Source organism: Dromaius novaehollandiae, chromosome 4 (genome assembly GCF_036370855.1).
Source record: "Dromaius novaehollandiae isolate bDroNov1 chromosome 4, bDroNov1.hap1, whole genome shotgun sequence".
Taxonomy (NCBI): domain Eukaryota; kingdom Metazoa; phylum Chordata; class Aves; order Casuariiformes; family Dromaiidae; genus Dromaius; species Dromaius novaehollandiae.
Window position 1 is genome coordinate 23,833,272 of NC_088101.1, and position 25,912 is coordinate 23,859,183.

The following is a 25,912-nucleotide window of genomic DNA, read 5'->3' on the forward strand; positions in this document are numbered from 1 at the left end:
GCATTTTCTTTGCCCAGAGCCTAACTGCTAAAACTAACCCTTTATAGACTGTTTCATCAAAGAGGTGATTATCTTGGAGAATGGCCCCCACTTGGGTGCCATTTCCTCTTTCAGTCACTGAATCCTGGTGCCTTCTTAACATAGCCTTGAGGGCAAAGATTTGTTTATTCCTCCTCCCACCTCATTAGCTTTGAATATCTCAAGAACAAACATATTCCATTTTCGCTCATGTACTGTGCAGACTGTATGCCATTTTCACTAACAGAAAGCAGAAAGACACAGTCACTTCTTAAGTTCAAGTTTTTGCTCTTACACATGTAAAAATTTCTGTGGTCTGTGTAAAATAAATATTTCTTCATTGTGGAAGTCTGTTTACAAAGTGCTGACTTTTTAATAGATCAGTAGTAACCTACTAATCTAAGAATACAGGAAGTTATGTTGTACACCTATAGTATATCAGGTAAAGACACCAAGATGCATTCATATGTAACTTAGGTGTGTTGAAAGTATGGATTTAGACATGAACTTCACAGACTTCAAAATGTAACCCTCAGAGTCTGTACTGTTGGACAATGTTGAGGCATACTACAAATCCCATAAAAAATAGAGCAAATGAAAATGAACACAGAAACATAAACAAAAATTATTCACAGGTATCTTATCCAAATGCTGTTTACATTCATTGAAATCATAATGAATGAGTTCTACTTTCTCTATTTTTGCTAAAAACGAATATATCAACATATCTATCTATCTTCTGATGTATCCTAGCACCACAAATCCCTATAACCATCATCTGATTAACATAAAACCTTGTATATCTCCAATCACTTGTTTCCAGCTGGTGAGGAAACTAGATACTCAGACATCTAGTGGACATACAAAGTTCAATGGGTACTTAAGTTCATTGAATGCAGTAAAATTCTGACTCAGAACAATGACATTTCCATAGCCCAGCCACCTTGAGATGAGTAACAAAAGATTGCAAATTATTTCACATTGTGTTAAAGTTACTCATACTGAATGTATGCTTTCTCATGAAGTGCAGCTAGCTGGTAAGAGGAGCTATACAGGTAGCCAAAATATAAGATGCTGCACAGGGGTGAAAGAAATTGCAGCGCAGTGTGGGGCATTTTGTGGGCCCAGAGAGTCCGGAGGAAACCTTTCACACCCAGTAGGATCCAGATGATATGTTCCCTCGCCATCATCATGTGGCCTCTGGGAAAACCTGAAGAGAGAAGGCAGCGAGAGGCTGGGAGCAGCCGCACACCCAAGATAAGCCAGGACTTCTGGACATTCAGAGACCTTCCTGTAGCATTGACTGAAGTGTCTACCTCATGTCTTGCTCTGTGTTCCCCACAGTTTTCTCTCTTCAGTCCTCCTCCACACATACTGCCATTCCTCCGCTGTAGTCTCTATCTTTTCTGGCTTTCTCATTTCCCTTCCATTTGATTACCTAATCCCCTCCCAGGTAAACCACCCTGGAACAAAGGAAATAATCATGAATGTCCATTGGTTTTACTACTATGACACTGTTCACTTTGACTTTGCGTTCTACCACTTTCCTCACCCTACGTCTGTTTACAGCTTAAACTCTTTGAGGCAGGAACTGTCTAATGCTCTGTGTTTCCACAGTGCCTAGCACAATTGTGATCTATTCCTTGGCCCTCAGGTGGGCCATTAGTTGGCCCTTGGGTGTTTCTGTAATGCGTATGATTCATTAATATGAAGTGTCCTGTAATACAGAAGAACACCTGTTTTGGGTTGTTTTTTTTCGTTGTTTTCTTTTAATTATTCTGTGAAATTGTCAAGTCAACTTGAGAATATTTTTTCTAAACTTCTTGTTAGGTAGAAAGTTGAAGTTGTGTTTTCTAGGATAGGAAATCCTCTCAATTTTCCTCTCTCAGGGATAATCCTGTGCTGGTATATGCTATTTCCTGATTAGATGTTTGTGTTAGGAGAACTTCTTTCTTCATAGTTGTATCTTTCCTTTAGTTTTGGAAAAGCTAATCCTTGGGTCATTAACACTTTCTATGATTCTGTAGAGCTTGGCAGAGTTTTCTTTTCTTACATTTCATAGCACTTTTTCCCCCTATGTATATTCCTCTGAAAGGTTTCCTCCATCTCTTTTGTATTTTAATGCTTGGATGAGGCTCTGCATTTTGGGTGATGTGGCCATTTCTATATAGGGCATTATCTGTTTTGCCTTTAGAAATGTACCAGCTTTGCAAATTAGGGCCTAATGATTTATAGCCCAAATGGTGCTAACTGTCTCATTACTGGGCAAACAAAGACTTTCTTCAAATGTCAGATAACAGATGGTGAACACAAATTTTATTTCCTTTTCTTTAAAAATTACCATTAAAGCTAGCAGGAAAATATGAGAAAAGGGGTGAACTGGTCACATACTTCAGATTTTTAACGTATTTGTTTCTAATCAGCAGTTGACATCTAAAACCTGTCAAGTTTCATAGTTAATTGTAAAATGTTTCCCTGTTTTGGTCAAAATTTCACACTCTGAAATCTGACTAAAAATTGACAAGCTCTATTTACTACTTTTTTAAAGCTTATCTACTCTTGTATTTAAGACATAGTGATGTTAAAATATAATTGCTAATTTTTTTTAATACGGTTTTAACCATGAAAAATATATTGGGCTACATTGTAAAAACTGGGTTTATATTATTTCTTAGCAAGGAATTATTATTGCCACAATTTCCTTGTAGCAAACTGTTCTGTTCTAGGAGAATATGACAAACTGCTGAGAAAATATCCATCAGAGATACGGTTCCTAATTGTGAATTTTGTGTATAGTCTAGAAACATTACCTAATATTAAAATATTCCATCATGTAAGAATGAGTAACTATATAACACCTATACAAACGTACAGAGATACATACTTTTGTCTGTGTGTCTATTTCTATTAGATTATTACACTACTGGCAATACAAGGAATTCAGAGGATGACATTCTCCAACAACTACAGTTTGTAGCAGACATGCAATGATGGATAGGTGGATGACATTTAACTCAGAATAAGCCCTATTTGATGTAGAAATGGATGACACTTCTGAGGGACTGAAATTGGGAAAGACATTTCCTCATACAGTAATGTTCACCAAAAACTTCATTTTGATACTTGTGTCTTACTTTGTGAAGACATGCAAGGAGTACACTGTGTGGAATTTGGTGAATTCATCTGATGTCAGCAGAAACTGATGTTGGCAGAGTGAGTGACAGTACAGTCTATTTGTATTCTCTGAATATATCTGATAAGACTTTCAAGTTAGTTCAGCTAGACGATAGGGTTAAATGTGTGTTTCTTCTAATTGAAACTTATATATCCTGAAATCTTTAGGACAAACTTTGCAGTCTTAAGACTTTATCAAGATATCTGTTGATACTATTAAGATTTTAATTGAATATATATTGAATAAATATTCAATGTTGAATATTTATAAATATCCTTGACCTTGAAAGCATGTAAGTATTTTATTGGTATGAAGAGTAAATGATTATAATAATAGTAATAAGTAAATGATTATACAATGGAAGACGTCTTACCTAGTGTATTAATGTATATGTCTTGGTATCAAAAAAATGTGTATGTATACACATGAAAAATATATTAGAAAAGTCTTATCTAAAAATGCACATTACTGCTACGCTAAGATCGACAAGATTCAAAGAGGACATGAAATTCCCTGGAGAGATGGGAGTCAAGACTGAATAGACTAATCTAGTAATGTGCCTCTTCTGATGTATTTTCTTAGTTGCTTTGTTCAGAGAACAAAAGTAACATTTGTTTTATTCTTCTAGTTAGTGTTGTAGATTCTAGTGTATTTTCTCATTTTCATAGCAGAACTGTCCTGTCATTTCAAATGCACCCACCTTTTGCATGTTCTGAGTAAATGTCACTCAGGAGTAATGAAAATGTTCTGTCTCATTTTTGAGAAAACTATGGCAAGATCTTCTGTTTGCTTTTGTTCTGAAACTTTCCATTAGTGGAATCTGAATCTCTTCTTTGCTACCTTGATGGAAAAGGACTGGAAAAAATTGAAATTTGTTTAAGTAACTTTCCTAAATAACAGCAGCAATATTTTATCTTTCTCAGCTGCCTCTGCCAAAGCTTATCCTAATGTTTCTCCAAGTACTTTTATTCTCCCCTGCATATTTAGCTGATGCTAGCAGATGCTTTAGCCTGCGTGTCAGCCCTCTAGGGATGGAGCCATAAATGTCTTCCTTGAAACTGCATTTAATATCATTCCCTCACAGCAAAACTTAATGACTTCACATAACAATCAAAAAACAAATAAAGCCCCTAACTAAAAGGAATTCAAGTTATAGTTTACTTTCTTATCCTTGTTTGAACTCAGCCGTCTGTAACCCTTGAAAGAGTTTCTCTCTTTAAAATTCATGGCTAGGAGGCCATTCTGTATTCTGTGCATGATGCTCATAGCATCTTACTGACAGGGATGAAAGGCAACAGGGGAAAAACAAGCACTGAACAACCATTTTATTTGATCGTCTTGTATGGAGTAGATCTGTGACCAAAAAAGGAAATAATTTTCCATTAAACTGTAGATGGATAAAATAAGATGATCGAATAAAATAAGCCTAACCTACGTGAAATGAATTTCCTGAATGAACTAAGTAGTATATTGCTGAAACTGAAGAGTTAACCTTCGCTCATACTTAGGATTTAGAGAATAATATGACAGTTGGCATATGATTGTATAAGAATCGTGGTGTTATATATTTTACCAGAGTTTAAGGGTTAGGGAAAAGCTTAAGGTATGCTAAAAAACAGAGGGTAAATGAGAGGATATGTTGTTTCCTGAAAACTCAGTTTCAGAACTATCATATGCTTTGTAAGAACCTGATTCATGATTTTGGCATGACTGGGCTTAGCACTAGGGAACGTTTGTTACCAGCACAGTGTTGCTTTGAAGTCTATCCTGAGTGATAAAACAAAAAAGACAAATGATATGTTCTGAAGATGGAGTACTTACTAAGGAAAATTCACTTTAAGAAAACATAAGAACACTTTTCTTTAGATTCATTTTTGTGACATAGATGAATATGAAACTCAGCAAAAAAAAAGTTTGGTAAGGTTGGGTAAATTGTTAATAAAACAACATCAGTTTTAAAATACCATATTCTCATGTAATGTAATTCAGTTTCCTTCCATTGATTTAAACAGGTATTGAATTGACTTAAAGGCAGCTATGTCAGCTTCTGTCACCTAGGGGTTTGGTCCTGAATGCGTTAGAAAATGACTTCTTAAGATCTTCAATATTTGTAGCACCCATGTTGTGTAGAGAGGCTGATCATATCTCCACAAAACACAGTTACCAAACAAATGAACAAAACCCAAATGCCTCACCATATGACCTCAGTTTAGATTGTTCTGTTTATATATATATATATAAATATATATATATGTAAAAACATGTTCAAATGAAAATTACAAATTCATTATGATCACCTGCCTTGTCTTTGGTCATTCGCATTCATTCATTCATTCATTCATTCATTCTTCACAGGAGCTTGCCCCTGAAGTAACAAGGTCTGTAACTAGGAAGAGAGTAACTTCCCTAAATCCCAAAGTACTGTAATCCTGGATTTAAAAAGTAAAGTGGTACCATTACAGCAGATAATTGTAACTCTGGAGAAATAGGTCAGAGCTGCAGTTCATCTCAATGCTGCTACTGACAAATGAGGTCAGATTTTCCTTTCTTTTATTGTGTGTTGCTTTGAAAGGAAAGATCTCACTCTGTGTTGATAACAGTACCTCATTCCCAAGCAACAACATCAGAAAAGTTAAGACTAAAAATTCAGTCTCTGATTGATCCCTCCACAAAAAGAGTTATTGTTTATACTGAAGGCTTTCAGGATTTCCCCTTGTGCATCACACCCAAAACATGCACAAGTAAATGTCAATCTTATGATGCTGTTTTTAGTATTTCTCATAAAATAGTGTACAGCATGCATGAAAACATAATAGCATTTTCTAAATATCCTCAGCATAGGGAAGGATAAATACACAGACTCATTCCTATCTTTCTCTGTTATTGTATGTGCATTCCCTGGTTACTTATTTAACAAGAGTTGTCTCTATAGAACTACTAAAGGAAATGAAAACATGAATCCCCAAATTTTTGTAATCACTTTTATGGAATGTACTCATTCAAGAAGGAATTTTGTGCTGCTGGCATAGGCAGTGTAACTATGAAAAAATACAGCCTGACTATAAATTCTGTATAATCCCTAAGGAAACTTAAGGAAACAAGCTATTGCAATGCAGATTTCAATGGTTCCCTGAAGAATTTTGCACTTTCCCAAATCCTTCCCTGAGGAGATTTCGCTTTTCCACAATTTACACTCAAACGTAATTAATTTTGATGGCCCCTGCATACTTCCTTGATGCTTACAAGTGTGTTTAAATTTTGTATCACTTACCACATGAGACTATCTTCCTGGGTCAATACATTGTGAGCTACCAGGTCTATAATTATTTTGTAGCTGTCTTCATTCTCAGTGAAAGTGATAAGCTTGAAGCACACTGGTCTCTCTGAATTAGCTGAAATGCTAAGAAAGAGACAATAAGTAGTCAGTTCAAGGTTTTTGCTATCAAGTATTAGAAGCATGGAAGATACATGCAGAATTCCTGTATTTTAGATAATGAGATACAAGCTCAATTTTGATTCAAATAGATCTTGTGCCTAATACTGTCAATTTGAACAATACAACACATCTGCAAGAACACTGATGAACCCCTGCTAGAATCTTGTTTGCAAGCATTTACAAATTCATGCTTTCTGTTAACCGCAAGTATTTGGACAGATGTTAGTATTTATGCAATTATTCATGTATTGTAAAAAGTCTGATCAGTCTAGCTTTAGGATTGAACTGTTAATTCTTTTCTGATTAAAAAAGGTTATCTTATCAGGAATCATGGAAGTCAGCAGTCAACATTTTTTAAGTTCTCTGTTTCAATATTAGTCTCTATATATCCATCAAGTATTAAATATGTACAGAAGAAACCTTTTAAAACAATGAAATATAAAACGAGTCACTTGGTGGAGGCAATGCATTTTTCTGCCAGGTTTTACCCAGGTCAGTATTTGGGCTTTCTTATGCAGGGATAGGAAAGTCTAATGAATTTGGCAAAGGAGAATCAATGTGAGAAAAATTAATTTGACGGCTTATTCTTATTTTTCAAAGTGACAGATTTGATGATGGGTCATGAAGAATATTAGGAATTATCATTTCCCCGCTACTGTAGGCGGACAGATAGAGGTAACTAGTCTGTATCTATTCCCCATCTGACTGATCTTTCTCCAGAAATGTTACAAAGGCTTCTGCATGAAAACAATGATGATATTTAAGGGAATATATATTTACATTTCATCAATGCATATATTTTAAAGTAGAAACATTATTTATCAATGAGTCAATATTTCATTGTCTATATATGTTTCACAAATCATATCTGAGTTTCCTAATTTAATGCTTGAGTATGGTGGCCAGAGGAGAGAGTTCTGACATGAAGGAAAAGGCATAACTGAACAAGTAATAACTGGTAACAGTAGGCAAGCAGGCTTGTTTATCTGATTGCCTTGAGCAATTTGGGAAGAACTACCAACAAATGACAGCTGTCACTAGTAATAATCATGGCATATGAGGCACTTCCCTGAAAAAGCCAGATGGATTAAACTATAAAATTATAGAAAAATAAGGGCATGTCTGATTTGGTATGTTTTGTACATTTATTTTTATTTGACCCCATTTATGATACATTTAACTTGTTGTACTCTGGTAAGTATAATTATTTTCTCTGCAGCTTCAAAGTTGTTTGTCTTCTATTAGTTTCCCAGATATTCTCCTCTCCCTTTTTTCCTTTTCATGTAAATGAAAGGAAGACTCTATTAGCCACACTAGCTCCTGAAATTTGTAGCTTGTTTGTAGAGGAGATAAAGTAAAAGCAAAAGAAATGCAAATCACGTGTCAACCCCTTGTGGAAACAATAAAACTGACTATCTGGGATAAGGATAAGCTTAATACTGAGTCATGAAACATAGATTACTAGTATTTCAGGTATGATAGTACTTCCATAGCCACCTGGTAGAATGGATATTCATTCTTACAATTTGATGTGCCTCTCTCTGGAAATAAATATCATTCCTATGTGCCTTATTAGAAGAATCAAAAGAAAACTTAAACTTTCGTAAAAATGGAATAAGTAAATATCCTGGATCCCTCAGTGCTAGAAGGAAAAACATCACATTTGCAAATGCTGACTGTGGCACGTTCCTGCTGGAGTTCTAGACAACATTCTCACAAGAGTGAAGTTACCCAGGTACCTTAGAGTCTCAGTAAAACCAGTATTTAGATACATGCTTGACTTAAATGCTCACTTATTGCTCTGATTTGTACATTTAAGCCACCATTTTTTATACTTATTCTCTCTCTCTTTATATAAAAAGATAGTCAATCTATGACATTCTAGATGTTACATAGTCTTTCACTGATTCTCTTTCTGTGTGATTCTTGACTATGAATATTTCTGAACATTGCCTCTCAAGCTACATGCAGAAGTCCCCTTTAGCTTTAGGCTTCAACAGTTCAGCTATCAATACAATGAAAATCATAAACAGAAAGTCTAATGACCTGTGACAGTTTACATAAACTCAACAGCTGTTCCACTGAGATTTGGAAGAAAATGTTGCAGTCACAATACTCAGTTCATTACATGAATTGAACAGGGTTTGATTCACTTTCTAGAAATAAATTGTTTCAATTTCATTGAAAATACACAGTAATCAGCTTCCTAAAAAATGTGGAACTATGATCAACTAGATTTTTGAACACTTTTTTTCAGTAATAATTTCCCCCACTCTTGATCAAATTTAAGGAATTATCAAAGCTCATGAATAACTACGATAGTTTCATTTAGGTCACTTTGTTTTTGTGAACACTTTCAATTTAAAATACATGCTCAAGTAATTTCTCTCTAGCAAACGCAAAGTACTTTCCTCTGCAGCTGCCCAAAATAATAAAGCATTTGAGCTCTCTTAACTCTTATTCTCTAAACTCCAAGGGGAAAATATTATTGCACACTGAGAGCCATTATGGTGGTTCTAGCCAAGTCAGGAAAAAGCACTAGTTTTACTAGCCTGTACTGATGTTTTCTGAGCAATAATGGAGAATTTGGAAGTTTTTGTAGATAAGAGTTTCCCAGAGAAACTGAAGGGATCTCTGTGCGGTCTTTGTGCAAGTGTATTGGTAACAATTTCAACCTGCAGCATTTTGTACCTAATCCAAAGTCTGCAGAACTCATCTGGAGTTCTGTTTATTCCAAAGGGTTTTCATGGTTGCAGTGGGTAAAATGTCTTTCTAAGCTGGCAGGAAACTCCTGCTCTTGAGTAGTGCTAGGGTATTGCTGTAGGAAAGCATAATGTAACCTTTCAAAGATGTAAAACTACGTTCTGACCACAGTGTAGTTATTAAATAGAAGCCTCACAACATTTTAATAATGTGGGTTCAGAGTTTAAAATCTTGTGAGTACCTTTACATCGCACCTGCTTAGCAATTTCTCAGCATTTCAACTGGATATGCCAGCCTTTTCAAACGCTTCTCAGCTAGGAATTAGTGGCTCTTTCAAAAACCATCACCACTCCCAACTTACTTCTTCCATACCTTGCAGGGAAAACACTTGATTACATGAAACATACGAAAACAGTATTAGAATATGTTTGCCATATGAGGTGGGTCTGAATACTTGGTCACTTCCCTTTTGCCTGTTACAGTTTGTTCCCTTGGATATTGCACTTAATAATACCAAATTCTGCCTCACTGCCTGAAGTTTTTGCTGCTTTGAGATGCTGCTTTTACTTTGTGGTTGGATTCTCTTTCTGCCTGTGCTTGCCAAGCCTTTGCTTGAGCACTGAAGCAGACAGTCATGGTGAACAACTAACATTATGAGCAGGAGGCACCATGTCCATACTTGATATGTGTCTCACTAACGTCCTCCTACTGATCTCAAAGTCATAGCAATATAAGCTACGTGTAACAAGCCTTTCCTATAGTTACAAGGAAAATATGAGGCATCTTTTTCACCTATCCTATCTCTCTGCAGTTTTATACAATCTCTAACACAAGAATATGTTTACTGATCAAGCGTGACAGTTACATCAATGCAAATTGACTTAAACTGACACAGAAGCCATTTCTTAAAAGAATCTTCAAAAGAAAAGTAAATAATCCAGATATATGTAATCAGCACTGAGGGTATACCTCCAAATACATTTATCTTTTCTCTGCCTATTGTATGATTAAGGGTTTTCAGTACTCACACTGTCACTGTTCATTTTCAGCATGGATGATTTATTTACTTACAGGAGAAACGAACAAGAGAAAAAGTAAAATCTTAGCAAAAGATGAAAGTGTATGTTTCCTTTGTGTAATAACCACTTATAACCACTTTGGGAGCAAAAAAGGTTAAATCTCTTCAAGCTTGAACATATCTAGTAAATTATATCCCTTTCTAATCAGTTAGCTTTGTTTTACTTCACTGATACTTCAGAATAAACTTTACTGAAGTATCTGAGAAATATGCAGCAGTGAAAAAAAAGTGTGAGCAAGACGGTAGGATGCATAAAGGAGTAAGCTGATGAATAAGGCAAATGTTGTAATGCTTTTGTATGAAGCAACAACAGCCCTCTGCAGACAGTCTGTACAGCACTTGATACCTCATTTTGTGAAATATACTGTAGATGCAGAAGAATTAAGAGAACAATGATTAAGGGATGAAAAAATTTGACAAAGGACAGAAGAGACTGAGACTCTGCATTTGAAAGAGAAACTCGGAAGGTGGATGTGACAAAGTATACCAAATAAAGAAGGTGACTCAGAAGCTTCCGTCTCTGTACCTCACCACCCAGGGACAAGATGGTGTTCAATTAAATTAAAGGTGTGAAAATCTAAAGTGACACAAAAACCCCTCTCCTTAGTAACTAAACTGTGGAACTCAATGTTACCAGAAGTCACCAAGTCCAAAAGCTTAGCAAAAGTCACAAAGAGGCTCTAGATATTTGTAAAGACATCAAGAATATTGAGTTTTCAGCATATTAAATGCCATGTACAGTGATTTAGGCTGATATGTAACTATTGGAAACTAGAGTGAGAGTCAGCATGGAAAGCTATACGTAGGTTCTTGTATCTTTTTCTGAAGCATCTGGCACTGCTACTATAAAAGAAAGAATGGAATTTGGTTTTGAAGTTAACTGAATAAGAGAAGATCATTAAAATATTCCATATTTCCTTTTCCTTTTTTTCCCTAACACACAGATTTACTTACTTTCCTTGCCATATCAGTTATATAAAATATAACTATATAGAATCTTCCCTTCTGTTTATAACAATCTGACCAATATGGAATAATTCAAAGATTTCGCATTTATTTATGCTGGCCAGAAGAAAAGTAAGGAAAGCTACCGTTAACAACAGAAGTTGACTATTAGTGATTTTGTGTGTGTGTGCAGTGTGCAAGAAATAATTTTATTTGGACATTGTAACTGTAACAGGACACTTTTTTCTCATATGTCAATTTTATTGCAAACATAGTATGTGTGTGCCTATGTATATTATTTTGGAAGATAATGTTACAGCTGAAAAAATGCATACTCCCTCTTCCTAACATTTTCCCCAGTGCTTTATATAGCCTCCTATATAGTAGTTCTCTAATAATGAATACTGTTGTTCTAACATAAAATGTACTGAAAGCCATCTCCTAACTGTCATCTGTTTTTACTTAAGTCATTTTGAATGACTCGGTTCTTTTTTCTTTTTTTCTCTTTTCTATGCCCAGTTCTAGTAACTCATCACATGCACATCAGCTAAGTGAGAAAAAGAAAAGGTCATGACAATCAGGAAAATTATTAAATTATTTAATGCAATCAAGTATTTTTAATGTTTCCCCCTTCTACACAATTAACATTTTCTGTTTGAAAATCATTATTTGCAAGGAAATTATGTCTCCTATTCTTGCAATACCTTAGGAATATATTTTAGATTTTTTTTCTTTAGATTTTGACTTATCCTACACAGTTTGAAACAAATCTTTGACCTAGCTTAAACTCGGTGCTAATAGTTAATTTCCCACTGAATTGAATAGGAGCTTAAATATCACAATGGGACGATAGGCTCCAGAATGCCTTTTGGAGTTAGTGCTGTAGCCTCAAAAGTTGGAGCAGAACTGTACCAAAATACTATTTCAATCCCTGATTTATTCTTAACGCTTGAGGCCAGATTTTAGTTTTTAAACCCTGTGCCAGTTAGACTCTAACCCATCAGCAGTCATTCTTAGTTAGCAATTACATTTTACTTGCAATATATTCACCAGCCCAGAATGTGACCATTTTCTGCTCTTTTCTGGCTAGTAGCAGAGCATTCTAATTTATCGAGACAAATCTTTGCATTTTCACGGAGGTTTTACTCAGCACTTAATTTGACTGGTGAAATCTATCCCAAATAATTATTCCAATATTCTCAGCACTTAATTTAACTGGGGAAATCTATCCCAAAAATGATTCCAATATTATATTTTAGAAAGTAATAAACATGAGTTTTCCATAACAATTACTGATGAAATTAATGAAAAAAAAATTCATGATATGCCTAATTGTTTACATGTATGCACATTCATACTGCTATATAGACATATTTTAAACTGTAGGAGACCTCTCGGATGATTTTTCCTAAATGAACACAGGCAGGTTACACAGCATGTTCAGGGTTGTGTGGTTACTACAGTTGCCAGAATTAGACATAAATATCTGTCAATTCCAAAAGAGAACTGAGAAAACTCAATAGAACCAATAAATAAATAACACATCTACTGCCTAAAACCAAAATCATTCTAAAAATAATAAACTTAAAAAGTGTTAGTTACATAGCAAACGTAAAGCAAAACTGAGATTAAAACTATAGAGAAGAGTAATTATGCCCATATACTTCTCAATATATTTTTGGATATATTACCCTTCCTTTAGGGGCACCATGAGGAGCTTTGAAAACTAAGGGACAGTATTTACACGCCAAAGTTGGGTTTCTATCATTCAAGGAGGATGACACTTAAACACAGGGAGAAATCAGCTAAGACAGATCTGAATCATTTTTATTCTCTTAAAAATCTTACACTCTTTCAGCAGTGAAGGCCTCCCTATTTTAGTGGCAAAGTCAGCATGGCTTGGCTTCCTCAGTAGGGCTTGGAGGCAGGTCCTTACAATAGAGCCTTGTATGTTCTTCATAGTGTCTTCACTGAGGGAATGTTCTCTTGGCCAAAAAGAGGGGAAGAAGGGAGTGGTCAGGACCCCTTTTACCTTGCAGACCTTTTAGATGAGGCGAAGAGCTTAATATGAAAGTTAGAATTTTATAACAGTGATAGAACTAATTTCATTCACTGATGAAGCCAATATACCTATGCAGTAAAGCTTAGCAGCTAAAGCAGGCCTTCTTGAGAGTACTGGAAGGGTTAAACACCCCTCCTCCCTCCAAATCTATATACCTTGTTTCTTTACTGATATATGCTTTCATAAAGTTAACCTAGGATCAATTACATTAAAAAATATGTCCTTAAAAAAGGTCACTGGCACACTAGAACAGAAGTATGTTATGAAACAGCACTTGAAACAAATGAGAAAGATGATACTACCCTCCTTTTTCCAATATTCATTACTGTACCAGCTCTTCTTCACTTACAAATGGCTGCCAAACATGGCTACAAAAACTTGCAGGGAAGTGTTTGCCCTTAACAGTCTTTCCCTGTGCTTTCCTCTTTGGTGGCTAGTGTGTCATGCAGTAAATGGGTTTACTATGTTGGCTCCTTTTTAGTTGGTGAAATTTTTGTCACTGATGAAAAATTTTCCTTTAATACAGGGGGTCATGATTGTGGTATAATTTAATTAAACTTTTCTGGTCCTGCTACTTTTACCTCAGCAAGGTTCTGTATATGGGAAAAGATGGTGTTTAGATTTGGTTTGAATGTCCTTGCAGCTGTGAAACGTGGATGGCAATGTTGCTGGAACAAACTCTCTTGTGAGGTTTCCTGTACTTTCTGCTTGCAGTATTGCCAAGAATATTCCTTGGACAGCTTTTTCACAGTAACTTGGAATTTCACACTGTAGATGAAAGCAGTGCAAAAGCAAAAGAGAAGCAGAGCTGAAAAAAAAAGTGTATTTCAGGTTAGCTGTGTTAAATTTGAGAAACGGCAAGCTTGCAGGAAATGAAAAGATTCCTTGTTCCCCACCTCCACCTTCACCAACTAATAATTTCTTACCTAATGTTTCCTTCTGCTTTTTCCTGCCATCCATCAAGAGTGGCACAGAAGTTGCTTCTACTTTATCTGTTATTTACCGAAAATTGCAACTTGATGTCTCTGGAAAATGGTTTGTAAGCATACAGTTCATTTATTTGAAACAGCCTCTGCATCTGTGCTTATAGTTTGAAGCAATTAAAATGGCATAGTAGCATAGCTGGCTTATCCATGTTTTTAAAAAGTAATGTTCCCTCTTGGCCTGGGGAAATCTGGTCCCTTAGGACTTTATGTGCTCTCAGCATTCAACATAAAGCACTGTATTGTGTTTACTCACAAACTCAAAGTAGAAAAATACAAAGAAGTTCTGCTCCCCATGACCTGTAGAAAAGGTTGCCGGTCTCTTGAGAAACCTACCAAGGCAGCCTCCACTCTGCGTGTGTGAAATTGCTCATTTGAGAAATATTTCCATCTTCAGCTTCTCCAAGGACATCTGTTTAACTTCTGACTTTTTTAAAAAACACCTTTTAGTCTGCAGCTGAAAAACAGGAGACGTGTTAGAGCCAGTTCTGGAAGTGCTGCTAAACTCTTGCATACGCTGTGCTTCATGCCAAAGTGTTACAGCACTTGGGTCTCGCATGCAATATTGTCTGTGGTGTAACCACAAGAACAACTTCCAAATCCTGTAGATTTAATGAGTCTGAGCACACTTTTCACATCCCAAAGCAGAGCAGCTGGAAACCAAAAGAAAAATTCAAAGCTTCATTTCCTAAGGAGTATATGTACAGAGAGGGCCTAATGCTAGTGATAAACACTCAAAATACATCGATTCAGTAGATTTATGAATGGAAAAGCAAAGGTGCCCAAATTCCAAGAGCAGCTTGCTTAATGAAACTATGCTTCTTGCTGAGAGACCATTAACATCATAAGATAACGACTGCACGTCTCTTGGCTTATCTTTTATTGCCTAGTACCGAATGTATACAAAGACATCATAGAGAATACTTTTAAAACACTCATCTGCAAAAATCCAGATGAATGCCTTTGTTGTTTGTCCTTCAAGCATACATGAGTACTGCATGAAACATCAAGATCCTTCCTGCTTTACACAAGCCAGTTATATCTGTCCAATATCTAACATATTTTTGTCAGAGGCCAAGTGGGAAGAGCCATTCTTCATTTGCAGGGAAATGAACAGAATTTTAGGATATCATCCATCTCTTGCTTCTCTAATTCTATTACTCTACATTTAATATCCCAGAAACTTTAAGGTCCAGTTAAACAGCTCTAAGAGCAGGCTTCCTTTTGCCAAGAGCTGACATGTTATTCTCTAAGAGATTCACAGAGTTGATTCCAGGTATAATATCAGCTCTTCTCTCATGTTCCTCAGATACCTATACTTTAGATCTGTTCTAAGCTTCTCTCTGGGAAACACAGGAGAAAGAAGTTACAGCTGTTCCTAAGAGGATGAAAATGTAGTGAAAATTCACTGAGAACATGAAAAGAAATATTGTACTTTTAAGGGAAGAGCACAGCTTGGGAGGGAATAAGAATGAATCATAGTCAATCATTTTCACTCATTGAATATAATGCAGAAAGGGTGGGGGGAGGAGATGGGAGGAGTGTGAAGATACTGCCTCTGTCATTCTATAAGCTAACAGCTAAATCTTCTCAAGACTCCTTTAAAAGCTGGATCAAACATTTGCTTTAGCATAGATACACTTTCTGTGCTACTGCTTAGTAAAGAGAAAGCATATAGTTAAAAACCGTGCTGAGGTAACAATGTTAGGATGAAAGACTTTGGGACACGGTATCTGAGCTCTGGGTGGTTTACTTAGAGAGAGGCCTTGTACGAATCACCTTGTAAAATGATAAGGCAGGCAGATCAACACAGTTCGAAGGTGTTAGACAAGTGTTATGATGGTCAAGCACTTTCAAAGTGTGCTGGAAGGATTCTTTACCTTGTACCAAGAACAATGAAAAGCAAGACAATTTTCCTTATGAGGGCAAAAAGAATATTTATGCCTCCAAAGAAGCCAGCATTAGTATATCTATCCATTTTCTGCATGAAAAGGGGAAAAGACTACCGGTATGTTACTACAAAACCCCATTACACCAACATAGCAGTGACCATGGTCATATTGTATTGGTTTAATTGTATTGGTATAAAATCACATTACTACAAAGTCACACCAACAATTATCCTGGTACAAAATTTACATTTAGAATGGACCTAATGAGTACAGTCTAACTGACCAAGAGGGAAGAATGGAGACATTCGCTAACATCTAAGACTCTCCTGAAAATTAAAGATCTTCTTTATTTAATGCAACTCTCCTGTGTATGCTTCATCTGGATCAGTTTCTGGAGAGCAAAAGCTAGCTTTACTAAACAAGAAATATTTCTCATTTTCATTTCTTTTCATTTTTATTTCCAGAAAATATTGCTTTTAATTTAAGAATTTTATGAGATCATTTGAGTAAACTATGTTTTGCTAAAAGTTACTCAGGTCATTCTGGAGAGAAAATACTTTCAAGAAGATAAAAAGATAATCTAGCACTTTTCTAAACTGGAATTCTTTTCAGAAGAGGATGAAATAAACTATTTCTTTTTCATAAATGGTGCTACATGTAGGTCTGCATTGTGATGACATGCATGAAAAGCTGATGATGAAGATGGGTAAGAGCTGAAAATCGAAGGGGTAAAAGTTATGAGAAGACCAGCACGTGCCCTAGGATTTCATTTAGGCGTGTTCATGTATCTCCCCACTTCTCTGGTTGGAGAAAAAAATGCCGTTGTCTCCGGAGACTCTGCAGAAATTTCTGTAACATTGGTTAACAGCATTTACCTAACTCCGCTTTTCACTGACTCATCTCCACGTTGCATTGCTACAAGCTGGCCTGTGCTCAAGAAGACAGCTTGGCAGGAAAAAGAATCCCTCTGCTTGCTCAAGGTCTTCTTACTGACTAGCAAGGGCCAAATTCTCTAGTGGAGTTGGAAAATGTGCCAAGAAGTGTAACTCAGTTTGTTTTTCTTTTCTTTATTGGTCATAAAAAGGAGCTGTTACTCTGCACCACAGAAGATGCAAGTTAAGACAGTACTATGATTCAGACTGGGTAGGCGGAACAGAAAAGTATATGATGGATGAGAAAGGCATGTTAGCCAGCCCAGCTAGAATAAACCAAATGCAGAATGGTCTGCCAGCAACATTAATGAAAGAGAAGCCACTCGACCAAGAGGAAGGGAAAGGAAAGCTACCCTTACTGGTCCTGACGGGATCAAAGCAAAGATCTCCCAAGAGAAACATACCAGTAGTGAGGACAAACCCCGTCACTCCAGCCCAGAGCTCTGCGCTTCCTCCTCCTCCCACACATTCATTTAATTTAAAAGAAAGACTTCACTCCCTCTTGGAAAGAAATCTACAGAACAGTTTAACAACAAATCCTTACTGAGATGCGTAATCCTTTGTTGGAGAACAGCACCTGAAGTACAAGCTTTTTGTGTTTGGTCTCAATTTATGCATACTTGCATCACATAAAGAATTACAATCTGAGGACTAGAAAGAAGGTGCACACTTTTTGTGATCCAGGTAATTAAACGTTGGAACAATTTGGCAAGATTTGGGTGGATTTTCCATATGTTTCAACATGTTTGTACTTAGACTGCTTTATAATACAGTATCTTGTAACAAATTTGTAAACAGTTTTGTAACACAGATTTTTGCTTCAGCTTGCAGCCACTGCACAAGTAGGCTTAAAATTATTAATAGGAGGGTTAATTAAAAAAATGAAATCACACTATCAGCCATTCATGTAATCCCACTCCATGTAATTTCATACAATACAGGGAGCTTTCAAGCAATTTCCCAAAGGGCAGGTTGGGTTAGAAAAGAAGAAAAGAAAAATAATAAGAGATTTATAATTAGAGCCAAAAAGATTCATTTCCATTTGAAACAGATGGTCATGCAAAGGCATTCTGGATAATTTAGCAAAAGCCTGTGGCTTCCACTGGCTAACAAAAGCACTGATTTAATCTTCCATCTAGTTGCACAGGGTAACCTGTCTATTGCGTATTATGGATCAGGAAATATCTGCATTGCTAAAATACTAACATGCTTAGAAAATCAGTGCAGCTCTGGTTTTATGAACACCATCACTGTGTCATAGAAAACAATGAAAATAATTTAAGATTGCAAGTGAAGAAAAAGACAAATAAGGCTTGTAAAATTCTAGAAACAAATGCAGGATTGAGGGTTGAATGAAGCAGGAGAAACCTAACAGACAATTATAATGAATGGCAGATAGCTAAAATATCACTGATATTAAATAGCAATTTTGGTTTACTACTGTCACATCTACCTAGCAATTCAAGAAATGCCTGTTTGAGCCAGTAAGTAGTCCATGTGGACCTGTAAACAACAGTAATTAGCAACTCTCAGACCTGCCCTATTTCTGTTGCTAAAGCCATGAGTCTTTCCCAGCAGTACTGATAGCCTTGCAGTGCAATACTCTACTTTTACTTATGTTTTCAGTGAGTACTTGGTGAAAAAATAATGAAATTAATGATCTTTGGGAAAATAATATCTGTAGGCCGTGACAGATGAAGTTCATTTCTGTCATAAAGCTTTCTGGAATTAGAAGACAATGGGTTCTACAACTATATTTGGTATTATCGTAGATAAGCTATTACTCATCTTATTTGATGCTACAAAAGATTTTAGGATGCAAATTATTGTTAACCTTGGTATTCCCCCATCCCCCAGCTCCTCCCAACTAAAACATGGTAATAGGTAGTATCCAATTTTAGAATTTGACCACAGCCTCCCTAATCCCTTCAGATATGATTAGAAATTCCACATCTTCTCATCCTCTCCATATTCAACTTGTAGCTGCTAAATTAGGCAATCAACAGGCTACCATAGTACTACTGCACACTGCTACTACAAAATTCCAGTAGAGCACCCTAGATTAAGTGTTTGAGGAATGTCGTCCTTATGGTTTAAACATTAGACTCAGTTTCAGGACATTTGGGTTTTTGCCAGCCTTTGCCCATGACTTCCTATGTGACCTTGGAACAATCTATGCCTGAGTTTCTATATGTAAAATAGGGATAGCAATGATGCCCTGCGCTGCAAACTGTGATGGCAGATGTACAGAAACTACTCAAAAACAACAGTACACACACTGAAGGAGAACAATGGAAAAGTAATTAGCTATATATATCACAGTAGCATTTCAGTAAGATGGAGCAAATTTCACCATTTAGCAATGATAAACCAACCTGTCATACTCAGAATCAGGAAAATCAGAATAAGGATTTGTCCATAGTGATGGAAATGGAGTAGCTATTTTATAGCATTAATTACTCACCTACATGATCTATAATGTGTCCTGTTGGGTAAATGCAGCCACCAAAACTCTCCAGTTATGTATGCTACCCAGAAGGCTACATCTGAATTACTGATTTAAACAGCTCTGACTTAAACAGCGACTACCCTCTGGAATCATGAAATGTGAAAAAGTAACTTGAAGTTTTACTCCTTAGAGAAGGACCTCCATATTTTCCCTTAATTCGACATTATAGGCATGGTTGCTGTTAGTATGTTTTGGGATATAAAGTATAACTAGGATAGTTTATTTTATATCCTCTTTATTTAATAGAGTTTTCATCTTATGTTTTGCACAGAGAGCTTTTAGAAAATTGGTGTAGAAGTTGAGACAAAGAATGGAATTGCTGTGAGAAAACATCAAAGTCCTTCTTTTAGGGCAGTTTCAAACAAGATTTCGCTTTCTTTTTTTTCTGTACAAGAGTAAACAACACCTAAGGGGTAAGAGATTGCCTCTTGCAGAACAGCAGAGTAAACACCAAACTAAAGGGCCACTTTGCTCCCCGGGCTCCTGGCCTTGGCATGTCATCCCGAGATTCAAGCAGTAGGGGATGCTCTAGGTTCAGTGCTGCCTGCAGGGCAGAGAGCTTGAACGCTACGGCTACCAGCCACCACACCAGGTTTAGGCTTGCAAGTCTCCTGAACGCCAAACTGTTTTGCTACTTGAACCAAGCAGTCAACAGGTTAAAATAACTCAGTACAAGCTGAGCATACACTGAATTGAATTAGCACTGGCTAACTGGTATGCCTTGAATGTAGCTGCCAATGAGAAACTGTTGTCAAAAGCGGGTGCTTTCACAGGAAGTAGTATTAGGTCCCGTCCCTGCAAAATTTCCTTGCATTATTTGGAATTAATTAGAAAATGACTGCACGCAAAATTTTCAGGTGACCAAAGAATGTTGAAATGGTATATAAAAAGGCAACTGCAAAGTGACATAGATTACATGGTAAATTTAGCCTACTCAAAATGTGTTTGAAACCTATGGAGTTATACATGGAATGTGTCTAACTCAGAATGAAGGTGCACCCTGCAGCAGGTTGGTTGGGTGGTGAAAACCCTTGAATCAATTTAGGAGTCACAGACGACATGCAATTCATCAGAGGCAGAGGAGTAGGGACTCCTCAATTCTGAGGGGATGATATTTCTTCTGTTATATGGCTCAAGTGAAACTAATCCCAGAACACTGCATCCATTCCCAATGTCCACATTTTTCATAGTCTACTGAGAAACTGGAGAAGGTATGCAAAACAGCCACAGCTCTGACTCAGGAATTGGAGAAAGTGCCATACAATGATAGACCCTAAGGACTCCATCTGTTCAACCTCTAAAAAAAAGATTGGAATATGAAAGTGCAATCATAAGAAGAAAACACCAGGTGCCAAAGGACTCTTTAGTCTAGGAAGGAAAGGCATCATAAGTTTGTAATTTGTAGTTAGACAAAATTTAAAGTAGAAATAAGGTATATATATTATTAACTTAGATATTAACCATTGTTAATGGTTATTACTTACTACTTGTTAATTACTTCCAATGGAAAGTAGTATACACTTCATATTTTGCTGCCTTCAAATCAGAACTGTATGCTTTTTTGAAGTTTAGCCAATAACGGTTATCTCCTAGTCAAACAGAAGTTACTAGGTTTGTGTAATGAAATGGGAATTAAAAAGAAGTATAGGAAACTGCAACCCAGCAAGCTTGTGTCTTTAACAAGACACTACATTTACAAGTCTCCCGTATAACCAGACAGGGCTATGAGAACAGGTGGAAAGTTATCATTCATTTATGGATTCTGTAGCTGAATTTAGGATTTGATTGTATAAAATGCTTTCCTGTGCTCCTCTGAGGAACAACAGTGACTAACATAAGAAAGACAGTACGATTTTAGCTGGACCTAAAGGACTGTTTTGTAGTACAAATCCTCATGCTGCTCTTTGCTGGCACGGATGAAACAGAAGAGAAGGAAACAGGTATTGGTGAGTTCTCACCCTGTTGAATCTGTAACAGAGAAAAACTTCTACTGGTTTTAACAGAACCATCCCACAAGTTTAGTAAGTGCACAGAAGTAAGAAAGTGATTGGAAGGAAATAACCTTAAAATACACTGTTTGGTCTAGATTTGCTCTTTACCAGGGTGTTACTATTGGGGCCTGGCATACTCACAGGCTAAAAAGTTTAATCACTTGCATTGTAATGGCTTGGTAGCTAGACCTGTAGGCAGAGTGGTGGTACTGGCACCAGTACAGTGTGTTCCTCCTCCACGGATGCCCAGCGGCAGCTGACACAAATCAGGCACTTCCTGATCTTGTTGTGCTGCCTTTCAACACTGGGGGGTTTCCAAGCAATATTTCACATCCGATGTAGAAAGCAAAATTAATCATTTAGCCTAGTCCTTTCAAAGAGAAGGCAAAAATCTAGTGGCAGTAAAAATCTCAAAGAAAATGTGTTTAAAGGCAGAAGTCGTAAGGTTGCAAATTCTTGAAGTCAACCAGCTAAAGGCCACGGCAGCGTGCACCGTCTGTGCTTCTACAGACCCTTCATTGTGGAGGTGAACTTTTATTTCATCCCTATGTCTACTGTGGACATTTTCTTCTGTTGCCACAGCAGAATGGGGATGACATAACTGTAATTTTCAAATCCTCAATAGCTATCCACATAAAAATAAGAGAGCAATTATTACAGTATATTAGAAATAAGTCTGGCTATGAGATTGCTGAGCGATTGTTGAGAACCTAAGCAATTTGGTAAAGATAAACAGCACTGACCAAAAGTTCCAGTATGTTCTTTATCAAAACTAATTATGTTCATTCCATTCAGAGTGATAAAATGTAATAAAATCTGCTAATGAAAAACCAAATAAAACCAGGAACAATCGGTATAAAAAAGGTATGCTGTCAGAGAAAGATTTAAATGGGTTGCCCAAAGGTAAGATATTAGTAGTTACACTCTTGGCCTTAAAGCTTTGCCAATATTCAGAACTTTGAGGGTTGTTTATTTTAGAAAAAAAAAAAAAAGATGATGATAGATGAGGTATTTCTTTAATTGCATTCAGTTTAACCCCCAAAATGTTCCCATTAAGCAACTTGCAATTTCTTCATTCCATGTATCATACCAGTCACAGCTTTTACTCTTCATTTTCTCATAGGACCACGTTTTCCCTCCTTCTCTAGCCATCTTAAAAAATACAAATGGTTGTCTTAAAAGAATGAACTAGTCTATTGCATTAGATTTTGGCAAACCTCTCCAAATATACTGGTTTGGATTCTATTTATGGCCTTTTCCAAATTGCCCTCTGTATACTTATAGTGAAGAAAAATTCATACTTTTAGGACCCCTTTAACTTTATATTGCATGAGTTCTGTGTTAGCTAATTTTAACTTGCAGAAGCAAAACTACATTTAAAAGAGGAATAATCATGGCCTTGTCAAATAAGTATCAAAAGTGATCTTTTAAAGCAAATCTAGGAAATGACAACAGACCACATATGTTCTTTTCACGTTCTGCAGTTTAGGTGATTAAATACTTGACTTTTACTGAGATGCTTATGTTTCTTTTTTAGCATTTAAAAAAAATCTTTTTTCAGACTACGTCAGTATGACATTTCAGGACCCTATTCTCCACTCATTATGGAAATTAACAATAACAGCCATTAATCAGTTCTGTTACTTCAGTTGCAAGCTAAACTTTAAGAGCATTTGCCTGATTATAATTGAAACAAATGGAATTTATGAAGTAGCCTATAACTATATCATGGAATATATCTATGTTGCAATATTAGTTCAAATCCAGGCACTTAATTAGATCCTCTTTCATATTTACATCTATTATTATTAACTTCCCTGGCAGAGGTAAAAACTAGCATAATTCAGGAAAAGAGAACATTTTTTATATTCACACTGTTCCACCTTTTACAAAACCCTCCCATCAAGACCTTTAAATGTATTCCATAGAAATAAAGTTAAATACACTATTGAGTACTTTGCTGAACGGGAGTGGAACGCTGAACTGAAGCTTCTGTTATTTAACTGCTGAAAACGCACCTCTTTGTGGGAATATGTGTTCTCTGCCTTTTCTTGGAAACTAGAAAAATAAAAAGATTGAGAAGCAAGAGCTCTCCAGAGGACAGCTGTCCTGACAGTATAGTTCATTAAGCCAGTAGTCAACAGGTGATGAAGTGTATATTCCACTGTCCATTCCTGAGCTAATGTATCTTTTGGAAAAGTGGACCTAATGTTCTTATTTCAGTTAATTAAATTTACAGTATATAGCAAACTCTATTTTATTTGCTTTGCTTAAACATCCCTGACGAATATTTACTGGGTTTAAAGCAAGATAATAAAAGGAATCTGCGGTTAGTCAGTGAATGCCACATTACAAAAATTACAAAGCATTGTTTCCAGGACTTAAGTATAATGCACAATAATAGTCAAAGAAGGAAAGGTCTTTGTTCATACCAATATCTCCAGATCTGAAAAAATCTTATAAAATACATCACGTTATTTTTTTCCTTTCTTCTTTCTTCAGAGATTTTCTGAACCACCTTTGGAATGGAAGCTGGGAGATCCAGCACCTGCATTTGCCCTGAAGAATACCACCTAAAGGAATTCAGTATCTCCTTGTACTTTAAGAAGAATTCAGACACATCCATTTCTTTTGCCTAATTGCAGTGTGGAAAGTACTCTTATTCTTTGCCATCAACCAAATCTGAAGTTATTTCAATGTGAAATAAATTTTAGCAGCAAATCATTTCCTAGTTTATTCCTTTAGTGCTTCAGCCCAGTGTCTGAACTCACACAGTCTCTCATGGCTATCTTACTTTCTGCTGAAAAAAAATTAATGCTTTCTCTAAAAGGCAACTTTCAAAATATGGAGAGCTGTGTAAGAGTGTGAGTCTTGGCTGCTGAACGTGCAGTGCTTAAAATATAGAAAGAAAAAAAAAGAAAGAAACTTAGTCTGTGCCATGCAACCACAAAAAACTAAGTTTCAATGTCGTCTAGACGATACCTCAGATAACCTGTTATGTATAAACCTGTACAGACGGAAACATGAGTGTTCTTTCATCAGCTTGAAATCCAATCAGCATCCATTACTTCCAAGGAGAGAGAGAAAGTTGCTGGTTTTAATGGCCTAATTCACTTTCCAAAAAAGCCTCATGTCCCAGCAGAAGCAGGAATCTATTGTGGATGGCTTTGGCCACTAATGACTCCATTAGTTATGATAACTCATCTTCCATGCCTGAGCTTCACACCGCATGGACCTTCCCTCGTATCTTACAACATGATCCATATATAACAAGTTCTATTTTTTTTATCTACTTACCACTACCATTACTTACCACTTACTATTTACTTACCATCTTACGTATCTGTAACCAGGACAGTCTTTTGTCTTCAACTTTATGTCAAGCTAAATGATAAATAATAATAATAATAATAGCAACTTAACAGTGGATGATAAAACTATTTAACCATTTGAAATATATTCCAAAGAGTTTTAGAAAAAGGTTGAGAAAGCCTGAAAACAACAAGACATTTTTCACATTTACAGAATTTTAAAATGAGAATAAGATACACTACATTCAGGGAGGACATGTCAGAAGGCAAGGTTTTCTTGCTTCTGTTTCTTTTCTTTCTTGAGCTTTTCTTTCTTCCTCCATGCCCTTAAGTTATGCTTCTCACTCTTCAGGTTGCTTTGGTGTAGAAATGATGATCCAGGATCACAGCTATCAACAATACATGGAAAAAGAAAGAAATATAGTCTCCCTGCTCAGGATGGTCCTTCCAAAGGTGTGGATGTCAGATCAGAGGGATATTATCAGTCCCATCTTTTCCCTGTACCCATAATAGTATATGGTAAATAGAAGGCTTAAGGTACCTTAAAGATAATAATAAAAAAATCTTCCCCAGTCTTTTTCTAGATCTCTTAAAGATGTAGGTAGGGAGACCACTTACTATAATTTACAACAAGTATCAGTTAGTTTTCAAGACTGCCTTTGCACAAACATATTAGCTTCAGTAAAGTAATTCCCTCAGTATGCTTGTCCAGCAATTAGGATAACTACTGGCTTTGCCTCAGAATATAGGACTATGGTTTCAGTAAGTCTAGTAGCCCTTTCTGCACTGGTTGCAGTGTTACCTCTCATACCTTCCCCAAGATTGGACATGCAATGCATTCTGAGACATACATTACCCATGAAAAGCCTGGTATGAG

The 25,912-nt window shown here is 36.3% G+C and overlaps 2 long non-coding RNA genes across 2 annotated transcripts in view; one reads left to right on the top strand and one right to left on the bottom strand.

Moving 5' to 3' along the window:
• Positions 1 to 24,238, bottom strand: part of LOC112986153 (uncharacterized) — a 48,720-nt gene extending 24,482 nt beyond the window's left edge. Inside the window, exons 1-4 of the long non-coding RNA XR_010388930.1 lie at positions 14,737 to 24,238; positions 14,344 to 14,442; positions 13,204 to 14,225; positions 6,465 to 6,593 (exon numbers count right to left, since the gene is read on the bottom strand). This is a non-coding gene — a long non-coding RNA (uncharacterized LOC112986153). The remainder of the gene's footprint in view (positions 1 to 6,464; positions 6,594 to 13,203; positions 14,226 to 14,343; positions 14,443 to 14,736) is intronic.
• Positions 1 to 24,303, top strand: part of LOC112986154 (uncharacterized) — a 48,673-nt gene extending 24,370 nt beyond the window's left edge. Inside the window, exon 4 of the long non-coding RNA XR_003259943.2 lies at positions 24,227 to 24,303. This is a non-coding gene — a long non-coding RNA (uncharacterized LOC112986154). The remainder of the gene's footprint in view (positions 1 to 24,226) is intronic.
• Positions 24,304 to 25,912: the final 1,609 nt, after the last annotated feature.